Source organism: Scomber japonicus, chromosome 2 (genome assembly GCF_027409825.1).
Source record: "Scomber japonicus isolate fScoJap1 chromosome 2, fScoJap1.pri, whole genome shotgun sequence".
In the NCBI taxonomy this organism is placed as follows: domain Eukaryota; kingdom Metazoa; phylum Chordata; class Actinopteri; order Scombriformes; family Scombridae; genus Scomber; species Scomber japonicus.
Window position 1 is genome coordinate 10,058,444 of NC_070579.1, and position 11,076 is coordinate 10,069,519.

The 11,076-nt window shown below is 40.1% G+C and overlaps 2 non-coding genes across 2 annotated transcripts; both read left to right on the forward strand.

Moving 5' to 3' along the window:
* Positions 1-4,368: 4,368 nt before the first annotated feature.
* On the forward strand, positions 4,369-4,440 carry trnac-gca (transfer RNA cysteine (anticodon GCA)). Its single transcript has one exon. It is a non-coding gene; the product is annotated as a tRNA-Cys (tRNA).
* A 698-nt stretch (positions 4,441-5,138) lies between these two features.
* On the forward strand, positions 5,139-5,211 carry trnar-ccg (transfer RNA arginine (anticodon CCG)). The gene has a single exon. It is a non-coding gene; the product is annotated as a tRNA-Arg (tRNA).
* The last annotated feature ends 5,865 nt before the right edge of the window (positions 5,212-11,076 follow it).

Genomic DNA, 11,076 nt, shown 5'->3' on the forward strand with positions numbered 1-11,076 from the left:
CTAGGAAATATAAAAAGAATAGACAGAGAAACTGAAAAGGGATAGATTTATATTTTATATTATTTGGTTTCAGGAAAGTAGAAAGAGCACTTGTTTCCATACAGCCAATCAAACCACTTCATTTTAAACTATATTTCCATAAAGCATTTAAATCTTCTTCTTCTTCCTCTATCACAGTCTTGCTGACCAAAAGCGTGATAGCATCCTGCTACTAAAAACAAGGGCCACAGACTTTAACCCTCCTGTCGTCCTCCCGGGTCAAATTCATCTCTTTTGACTGTTCCTTCTTTCCTTCTTCCTTCCTCTGTCTTTAATTTTTCCTTCGTTCTTCCCCTCCTTCCCTCTTTCTTTGCTCCCTCACTTCTTTCCTCACTTCCTCCCTTCCTTCCTTCTTTCCTTCCTTCCTTCCTCCCTCACTTCCTTCCTCACTTCCTTCCTTCTTTCCTTCTCTCCTTACTTCCTTCCTCTTTTCCTCCCTCCCTCCCTCCTTCCTCCCTTCCTTACTTCCTTCCTTCCTCACTTCCTTCCTTCCTTCTCCCCTTACTTCCTTCCTCTTTTCCTCCCTCCATCCCTCCTTACTCCCTCCCTCTCTCCCTCCCTTCCTTACTTCCTTCCTTCCTCCTGTCCTTCCTTCCTCTTTCCCTCCCTCCCTCCTTCCTTCCTTCCTTCCTCCCTTCCTCCCTTCCGTACTTGACCTGAGGACAACAGGAGGGTTAAACAACAGCCCACATTAGCTTTCCTGGTAAAGTCTCCTTCAACTTCTTATAAATATGAACATACGTCTTGTCCTGCATGTGAACTCACTTAACAAGCGACCAAACAAACCTTCAGCAGGGACAAATGCATTGTTAATCAGTCAGTTAGGCAATATAGATAATTATCTGCTTAGCTGAAGCATCAGCATCCGTATACACAGCGGAAAATAGCACTTTGGTCTGTTTAGATGCTGTTGCCCTTATACTCTTTAATACCACTTCTAACAACACACTGTCTGCCCATGACTTATACTCTACAGCACAAGTCTGTTTACTTTGTCTCTGTAGTTTCCTGCCAGAGCTCAGCCTGACAGCAGCTGTCCATCAAAAACAAGACTAAAAAATATTGACATACATAGAAGAAATACGTTGATATTATTTTTGACAGCAGGAGAGGAGAGGATGACTAAATGTGATTTAACGTGGATGTTGTCATGAATAAGATAAAATGATATAAACTTGATATTTTGAAGTAAAAGGCTGTCCATGTCAATCCCTGCATGCATCTCTCCACTGCTGTCAGAGTGGACCCATTACGTCGTCTTTGTTCCATTAATTGAAGTGCTTGTGTACAGTATCGATCGTGATTGAGCTTTCCATTTGACTGTCAGTCAGAGATCTGTGTATCCCTGACTGAGTAGTAGGGTTTTTGTTTTTTTCTTTCTTTCTTTGTTTTTTTTTAGTTGTGTTTTGGGGCATTTTTGGCTTTATGGGACCGTTAGTGGCAAAGAGGCCAACAGGAAACAGGAAAAGGTCCCTTTGCTGGAGTCAAACCAGGGACTTTGTGGATATGTGGTTGTTATGACTCTCTGAAATGGCTCGTATCCAAGAGGGACAAACATAACAACATCACCAGATCAGATCAGGTTGTCAGGAAAAATGACCAATTTTCTAACTAAAGATGATGGGCCGGCCAAATTGAACAAAAGGAAGGGAAGAGACCCAGACCAGCCGACAAAGAGCCGTGGGATCTGTGCTCTTCCCTCTAACCTAAAAATACAACTTAACTGAGAAAATACAGCAGAAACAGGACTGCCGGTTCCAATTAAACAAACAAACATACAACAGGAAACACACAAGCTGCTGCTGTGAAGTGGAAGAGGGAGCGTGTGGTTCCTCCTCTCTTTATAGGTCCTGTGACATTCGGCCACCAGGACTCAAATTGTTAAGTTTTTATGAAGAGAGAGATTCACTGCTGTCAGCTTTGGAGACGGAGAGAGCTATTAACCTTCATCAGTCCAGAGAAAATTAAGTGTGCAGGCTTTTCCATCGGTTTGGCAACGTCAGCCTGTCACTGTTTGTTGAACACTTTAGTTCAGAGTGTTATATCGTCTTCTTAAGGATGGATTTGTTTCTACCCAGAGAATGACTCCTAATATATTGATGATCCTTTTGCTGCAGGGCTGGAGAAAAAACAGTTTACCAGACTATTACTGGACTAAATGCACTGACAAAAACATTCACAAACACCTTTAGAGACATTTAGAGTTTCCTATTAATGTCCACTGAGTGTATGTTGAGCACATATTGAGATGAATTGGGGTTTTCATGGTGGGATGACTATAGAGGCCCAAAAAGTGATATATTTTTAGATCCATGTTATTAACTTGTGCAAACAAGATGAAAATGTGTGTGTCTAAAGTAAAGTATCACCTTTAAGGATATGAAGGGTTCTGTATTTGAAAATCTTTGTATTAATAGCATCAGCAAAAACTGGGCCTTATAAATCTTGCACTGCTGTTGGATTGGATTGGATTAGCTGGTTGACATGTTCCTCAACCTTACTGTCGTCCTCCCGGGTCAAATTGGCCCCGTCTGTTTTGACTGCTCCTTCCTTCCTTCCTTCCTTCTCTCTTTCTTTCCTTCCTCTCTCTTTCGTCCCTTCCTCCTTTCCTTCCTCCATCCCCTTTATTCCTTCCTTCCTTCCATCCATCTGTCGTTCCTTCCTTCCTTCCTTCCTTCCTAAGATCTAAATTCAGCTGTTAGGGTAAGTGTTCCCTCCATTTGTCCTTCCTTCCTCCCTCCCTCCTTCTTTCCTTCCCTCCCTCCTTACTTCATTCCTTCCTTTCCTTCCACCTACCTTCCTTCTTTCCTTCCTCCATCCTCCTTCCTTCCTTCCTTCTTAGCTCTGTCCTTCCTTTCTTCCTTTCCTTCCTCCCTTCCTTCTTTCCTTCCTCCATCCCCCTTCCTTCCTTCTTAGCTCCGTCCTTCCTTCCTCCCCTCCTTCTTTCCTTCCCTCCTTCCTTCCTCCTTTCCTTGCTTCTTCCCTCCTCCCTTCCTTCCTTCCTCCCTCCCTTCCTTCCTTGACTGGAGGACAACAGGAGGGTTAATACTAGTTAACTGTATGCTCCGTCTTAATGAGACCTTTCACTTATGTCTCTGCTCTGTTTCAGGATCTTGCTGTTCTTGTAGTTCCTCTTTGCTGGCAGAGGTCAGTAAAGTTCAGAGGTTACTAGCTAATAAAAACATGATTCCAGTGAATGCAACGTGTGCCTCTTTCTTCCTAGTCTGTGGTCCTTGTCAGGAAAAACAGAAGCTTCCCTTCATGCTCCTGTGTTTTTTCTTTGAGTTATGATGACAAATGTACTGCATCTTAGCCTGCGTCCATGGCGTGTACTCAGTTCTTCCATAACAGTGAAAAATTGGTTTGTAAATCCTATTGTGTGCGAGGACACCGCTTACACTACTGCAAGGCCAGTATTCATGGTTCAGTGAGTGCAGTGAAGATGTTTTAATCTAGTAGCCTCGAGGACAGCAAGTAAACTACTGGATGTAGATTAAATGGATTTCATCTCGCTGTGGACAAAGTTATTACCCCACACACACACATACACACACACACACACACACACACACACACACACACACAAGCTTTGGTATAGCAGCAGTATCATTACAAAGACTCAGCAGGATTTAGTTTGTGGTTTGACCGCATTTATGAAGACAAATGTGATGTGTTAACCTCCAACAGTAACTTTCTGTATGTGTCCGTGTACAAACATGCTCATCTATTGATCCAATAAAAAGTCACCGCTCTCCTCATGTATTCAATATGTCACACACCATGGGTGAATATTTTGTGGGAAGCTGTGAACAGATTATTGTTAGATCTGAACTCCCTGCAGCAACAAAGCGTGTTTGTGTACTTAAACCAGCTGTTCAAAGTTTAATATGGCTGCCTAGTTGTGCAATGAAAAATATGTCCCAGTGAGTGAGACGTAGTTGGTCGATGTGTTTTGAGGTCAGAGAGGCTGTTTGGAATCGTGGAATACTTTAATGCTGTCAAAGGGCGTTTTCATACTTGGCCTAAATACTTGAATGCTGACCCAGGACTATTTCGTTAGAATAATGGGTCATTATGAGAAGGCTGCTCTTACTCTGAATTGAAGTTAGCATTCAGTCATGCCCTCAATGGGTGCTATAATTTTCACAGAACATAGTTACACATTCAAACAAGCATGCTATACACCTCTCAGAGTCTGAAAAGGACAGTTCGAAAAAAATCCATAAAGACAAAAGACGCCTTTTTCTGGACAGCATCCAAATTCAGTTTAGTCTTTCACATATCACCAAATGTTGGATAATGGTGTTGGATAATTCTGATTAGAGAAGAGGGGGTGTAGCTCAGTGGTAGAGCATTTGACTGCAGATCAAGAGGTCCCCAGTTCAATTCTGGGTGCCCCCTTTGTTAGGCTGATGTGCTTCAGTTCACATGGAAAACTATCTCAACCACACATTGTTCAACATGTGTTCTTCCAGTTTATGTCAAGGAACATTTAAAACAATAGCATTTGTATTGTGTGTTAACAGCATCTGCCCCATTCTGACTGTGTAACTGATTTAATGTACTAAACACAGTGCTGAGGTATGAATTTCAAGCAGCTTGCGACTTCCAGCAATGACACACAGCGCCTTCACTTTCACCTTTTAAAAAACAATGACTCATGCAAAAAGCAATACGGCTGCTGATCAAACTGACAGCCTGAAATGCTTGTTGAGCAGAAAGTTCGAGTTAGGGCTGAGTGACGTAAGAAAAGACCCAGTATGTAAGATTTATTATCTCATCATCTTAGAAGAGAGGGGGGGGGGGGGGGGGGGGTACGCACTGCTCAACAATCTCTCCTAGAAGGTATTTCTCCTATAGTGTACATTAGAAGTGACATAGTTTTGTAAGAGATCTTGAGATAGAAATTGAAATCTTGCTTCGTTTTGACCAAGTGGGTGTAAATATTAGATTGTTGGTTTTGGAAAGTTACAGAAACTGTGAGACTCAAGCTTTCCACACTGACGCCAGGAAGATGTAGGAGAAGCAACATCATCATTAACTGATACCATCTGTCAATCCCTTTTTGGCTATTTAACTGTTTATAACAGTTAAAGTGTGGCCCAGTGGCCTAATGGATAAGGCATCAGCCTCCGGAGCTGGGGATTGTGGGTTCAAGTCCCACCTGGGTCGGAAAGTGGAAACATTTAACTGTGAATCATGAAACACTCCAACATTTGAAGGAAGTGTGCTGTTATAAATTGAATTTGTCATAGTGATTTTCAAATTTAATAAAAAATAAATACCCCATTTGAAGAAAGAATACATCCTTTATACCAAATTAAAGCTGCAGCCGGAGGCTCGCTGGATATTCATTGACTTCACAAACAGTCAAAGTGACCAGAGGAACGTGTTGACAGTCAACAAGGTCGGCCACAGCTAGTCGTTTTCCCCCATAATCATCTCTGCTTTCACTTATATGATTTACTTTCACCAAAAAAAGTGCTGCCAGTTTAAAATTAAAGAGAAGTTGTTTCCAGTCATTTAAAAGCTTCCAAGTCTCTGTTTACAAAAAAAAAAAAGGGCACAGAAATAAACAACTCAAAAACAATGCATGAAGACTGCTTCTGTCCATTGTTGGGATTTTATGCTTAATTATGATTGTTGCTTCTGGATTTGTGACGGTAACAGTATCTAGCTGTTATCACAAAGCTATAACATATTTTAAAAACAAATGCCACAAAAATCCCTCCAACACTTGAGTTTTTGTTTGCCTTTGCTTTTGAAAACACACACACACACACGTATACCCGTTTTTACTACCTCGTGGGGACCCTGACTGGGTTCCAGCCTTTCTAAAGGGTCTAGAGACGTAATTTTAACTCCTAAATTCATCATAATTGTGTTCGAACATAAATCTGAAACCTGAATTTTGCCCCCACTTGTTGGGACCAGGAGTCAGTCCCCACGGGTTAGTAATGTCAGGTTTCGGTCCCCACCAGGATAGAAAAACACACACACACACACACACACACACACACACACACAGGACTTAAATATGTCTATTTTCTTACATATTTCATGTCTTGTCTTGCATGTTTGTTTGATCATACAGGCTATAAATGTAAATATTGTGGTCACTGTCAAGTCGTATTTGACAGGACATACATTATGCTGTTCTGTTAGTTGGAATAAAATCAGCTCCATCTGTCTCCCTAACTGTTTTCATAGTCAAAGCAAAACATAAGTGGAGCGAGATGGCTGATGTCCATAATTTAATCAACATCCCACGTCTGCTGGCCTTCTCCTTCTGGCTCTCTCTGCACAATTTTTCATAACCACTCTTCTACTTTAGCCTGCATTCATTTAGCGTCTGCCTTCCTGATAAATATACTGATTGTTTGGTTGATCTGTACATATGGATGAATTGCTCGGTTGTCTGAATAATGGAGTTCAATACAGCCTCGGGTCCCCTCACTTTCACCTCAGTCACTTTTTCTATCACCAGCTGTCAATCAGTGACCTGAAAACCTCAAACTCCTCAGAGGGCAAAGTGGGAAACAGCTCATTAAGGAAGAAAACAAACCAAGACACTGCAGTTTCTTTTTTACCTCCCAGGGAAATAACAATTATGTTCTTGCATCGATGATAATGACACATATTTTAAGACACGCATCATATTTTTAGACGGTAAACACGTACCAGAACTGTGTTTTTGGGACCCCCGAGGATATGTGTGTGATGTTATCTGGAAAGCTCAGAAAGGAAGTTTGGAAGAGGTTTTCTTTTTGTTGTTGTTTTGTTGTTATTGTTGTTGTTGTTTGTTACAACTTCAGCTCAGTGGCCCAGTTTGGTAGACTTGTCTGTAAACGAGCACCAACAACTAGAATTGAATCATAGCTAAAAACGACATAAAACAGTTTTATTTTATCCTGTCTGTCAATCTCTCTGTATCTGATTCTTAAATCTACATCACATTCAAAACAGCCCATTGAAGCTGTGCATTGTGGGTATAAGTCCGTCATGGGTCCTATGGCCTCACTGATATGTTGGCTGTTGACGACAAAACTAAGCCTGTGAATAGCTAAAGCTCTTATAATGTAACTAAGTGTTATCTTAAAAATGTATTGATTGATTTTTACCTTAATTTCACATTGAGATTCTCTAAAAATAAATAAATAAATAAATCTCTGCACACCTGAGTATTACCTGGTGTGTCAAGGAGGAATGTGCTACCAAAAATAGCTCCCACACACTAGTGAGCGAGACAGACTGCATTAGCTTTTTAAAATCATTTCCATTTTCTAAACAATTTTTTGTAGTTTTCAAACAGAAATTTTATATCGTCATTTATAGTGGTTTGTATTACTAAACATGCTCATTGTGTAAATCCTCATATGCCAAATATTACAACTGATACAACCCTTTTAACAGAAGTAATCTGGTAATGTCATAAAAAGATTGATAATGGAGAAATTCAATTGCATCAGATTGTATTGCAACGAGTTGGTCGAGTGTTAAGGTGAAGCTATTCCTGAGCTCCAGTGGCTTCAGTTATAACTAATAGCAGTAGGTATATATAGCTACACCAATAGCCATGTGGAGTACTTCAATACCTCAAGGACCTTAACATCCAATCTTGACCCAGGACTATTTCTTTGGAAGAATGGGTCATTATGAGAGATTTAATCCCACTCTGAACTGAAGTTGACATTCAGTCATCCCCATCCTGGCTGCTATCATTCATACTGAGCGTAGTTACTCATTTGAACTAGCATGCTATACAGCTCTCAGGGTCTGAAATGGACATCTTAAATCAAGGCCAGCCTCAAGCTTTCACATTTCACCAAATGTACAATAATAGAGGGCCTCGTGTTCAGAGAAGAATGGGTTATAGCTCAGTGTTGAAGCATTTGACTGCAAATCAAGGGGTCGCAGTTCAATTGTTGGTACCCACAGCATTAAGCCAGTCTAAGGCTAAAACAGCATGTGTGGAAAAGTGTCCTCGACAAGCTGTTGAACAACATGAAATTTATCTAATCCATGTGTTTGGGGAAAGTTTTGATTGCTTTAAACAATAGCATCTGTAGTTTATGTCAACAAAATTTGCCAATTGCCATAAAATCCAAAAGACAAAACAACAGACTTAGTGAACAGTTCTTGTCAATTACAGTATTCTGTGTAGCAGGAAATATAGCAGGAAGTATAACAGGAATAACAGCAGTAGAAACGACCATCGCCACTCATGCTGTGTTGTTGGCCAGTGACTGTGGTGCTCTGCTTTACAGTTTATCTCATGTTGTCAAATATGGATTACAAGGGCAACCCCTCAGCTATCATTTACACAACACAGGTGGACCTGAGTTTTTGGTCCAGGCAGACATCATAGAGCGTCAACAGGAAAATGCACACAGTATGTGATGTGCTCGGTCAGAGAGCGATGGCCCTTGAGGTGGAGTCACAGAGGACACAGCTTACATGCTGCCTGTGTGAGGACATTATAACAGAGATGTGTGAATGCCAAAATGTGTTTTTTTTTTGCATCATTTTGATATCATAGCATATGCTGTGGTCAGATAGACAGCTTTAAAAGGTTAGATTTTTAGGAGGACATATCTGAAAGGTAAACATTTGTAGTGAGGATTGACTCTTGAGACTAATGTATGTGTGACATGAGCTCATTCACCTATTTGACTTTATTATTAGGTTACTGTTTATAAGTCTAAATGAGACATTACATAAAGGAACTGGAGGAAGAAAATGTGCTATAAAGCATTTGAGGAAAAACTGTGAAGCACATGTGGGATTTTTGTTCAATGGTGCCCTCTAATGGTGATCAGAAGCAAAAGAGCTTGAAAACTTTTTCAACTGCATGACCTAGAAATCCTGCTGTCATTTACACATAACATTAAGGGAAAAAATCCATTGAATGTTTGAAACTTATTGTCTATTTTAGGCCTAAATGTCAATGAAAATCATGCTACACAGCAAATGATGAAGGTCATTTATAAGCATTGACCATTACTGAAAATGTTTGATGATAGATGGTTTCTGTGGCCCCCAGAGGCCAGTTTGAGCACTGTAGTTATGCTTCATAGAGCAGAACTGTCATTATGGTTTACAGCCTAATAAAATAGCAATTACATTGAAAATGGGAAATTCCAAATATTGAAACATCCCCTGAGGATTATAGCTCATTTCCAGAGTGAGAAAGATGAGAGAAGTTAATGAGACAAAGAGAAGTATGAGGATAGATAGATAGATAGATAGATAGATAGATAGATAGATAGATAGATAGATAGATAGATAGATAGATAGATAGATAGATAGATAGATAGATAGATAGATAGATAGATAGATAGATAGATAGATGTGTGTCTTCTCTTGATGATATCCATTTTTATTTACAAACCACTGACTTATGAGCATCCAGCCACAGGGAGCAAAATAAAATCAGCCGAAAAGAAGCAGAAGAAAAAAAGAGCCTCTCCTTGGATGCAGTGATTCATAGACCCCTTACACTCTGAAAAGCAGCTTGTGGAATAAACATTAAACCTTACACCTGCACTGCATGGGTCGTGCTGAGTTCAGATGTCAGAGGATTAAAAGTTGTACCTTGGCTGCTGCAGCTGCATGTGATTTCCACAAGAGGGAGGTGTCAGTCACACAATCAGAGAACCATACATGGGCTCTGAGGATGGAGAAAGGTTCATACCAGTACCAGCAGATCAACGTTTCCATGTATCCTATGAAATATCTCAACAGCTATGGGGTGGATTGCCATGAATTTTGGTGCAGATGTCCATAATGCCCACATAATGTATCCTATGGACTTTGGTAATTTCCTGACCTTTCCACTTGTGCCACCATGAGGCCGACATATTCTTAACAACTATTGAATGAGCTGCCATGAAAATAATGTCCCTTTAGGAAGAATTGTAAGGTGATTGTGTGACTTTATATCAGACCAAAACTATGATGTGTCCAGTACTTTGGCTCAAAGTAGCAAAAGTTAGGGTGCTAATATGCTCAACTAAGATGGTAAACATGGTAAACATTACACCTGCTGAACCAGATGTTAGCATTAAGGGCTGTCCACACTGATAATAATGATAACTATAACTATAACTATGATGACAACGATGTGAGCGTCCACACTGAGAATAACGGTAATGTCCTGTAAACAGCGGTGCATGCTCCAGCTGTGTCTGCAGCTAATTATTGATGAGCTGTTACTGCTGTAGTTTGTAGTACGGATAAATAAAAAGAAAACCAGAAGAGTTCAGAGGCGGCTGCTGATTCAGTGTGTTGATCAGAAGTATTTCAGACACTAGTTGCTGTGATGTTTCAGTTTTTACAGACCAAACTGACCCGCAGCAGATGTTGAAGCGCGGTGTGTAAAAGTGCATCGCTGCAGCAGTGACACAAAGTATGAGCATAGATCAATAAATAAATAATTAAATAAGGATTTTGTATGACAGTCAGCATTTTTATCGTTCATCAAATTACTCTGAAATGGATTCCAACGATATAGTTCTCCTCTATCGTTATCGTTATAGTTGTGGTGTGGACTCTGCCATCCATTTGAATTAGAACAACATATAAAACTATACATTTATAGCTATATTTATCGTTCTCAGTGTGGATGGTCCTTTACCATTGTGAATATGGCATTAGCATTTAGCTCACATTGCTGCTAGCACAGATTCACATTCACAAACACACACACACACACACACACACACACACACACACAGTAAATTAATATTTGCAAGCAAGAATACAAAAGAGGACTATGTTTTATTTTGGGAAACTGTCAAATAAAAAAGATTCAGTCTGTAAGAGAGTACATGATCAAAAAAGGGGATGGTCTTTAAGGAAGTAGCCTAGCTAAAAGTTTCATTTCCCCTTTCTGTTGCTATTTTTTGGCATGTTCTTTTTCCTTGTATGTGCCAGCTTAGCACTTCATAATACCAGTTCTTGAAATGTGCCACATAAATAGTCTTAGCTTTATTACTAATTTTGGAAGCCCTTTTTTTTAAACTTTACTTCCTTTCT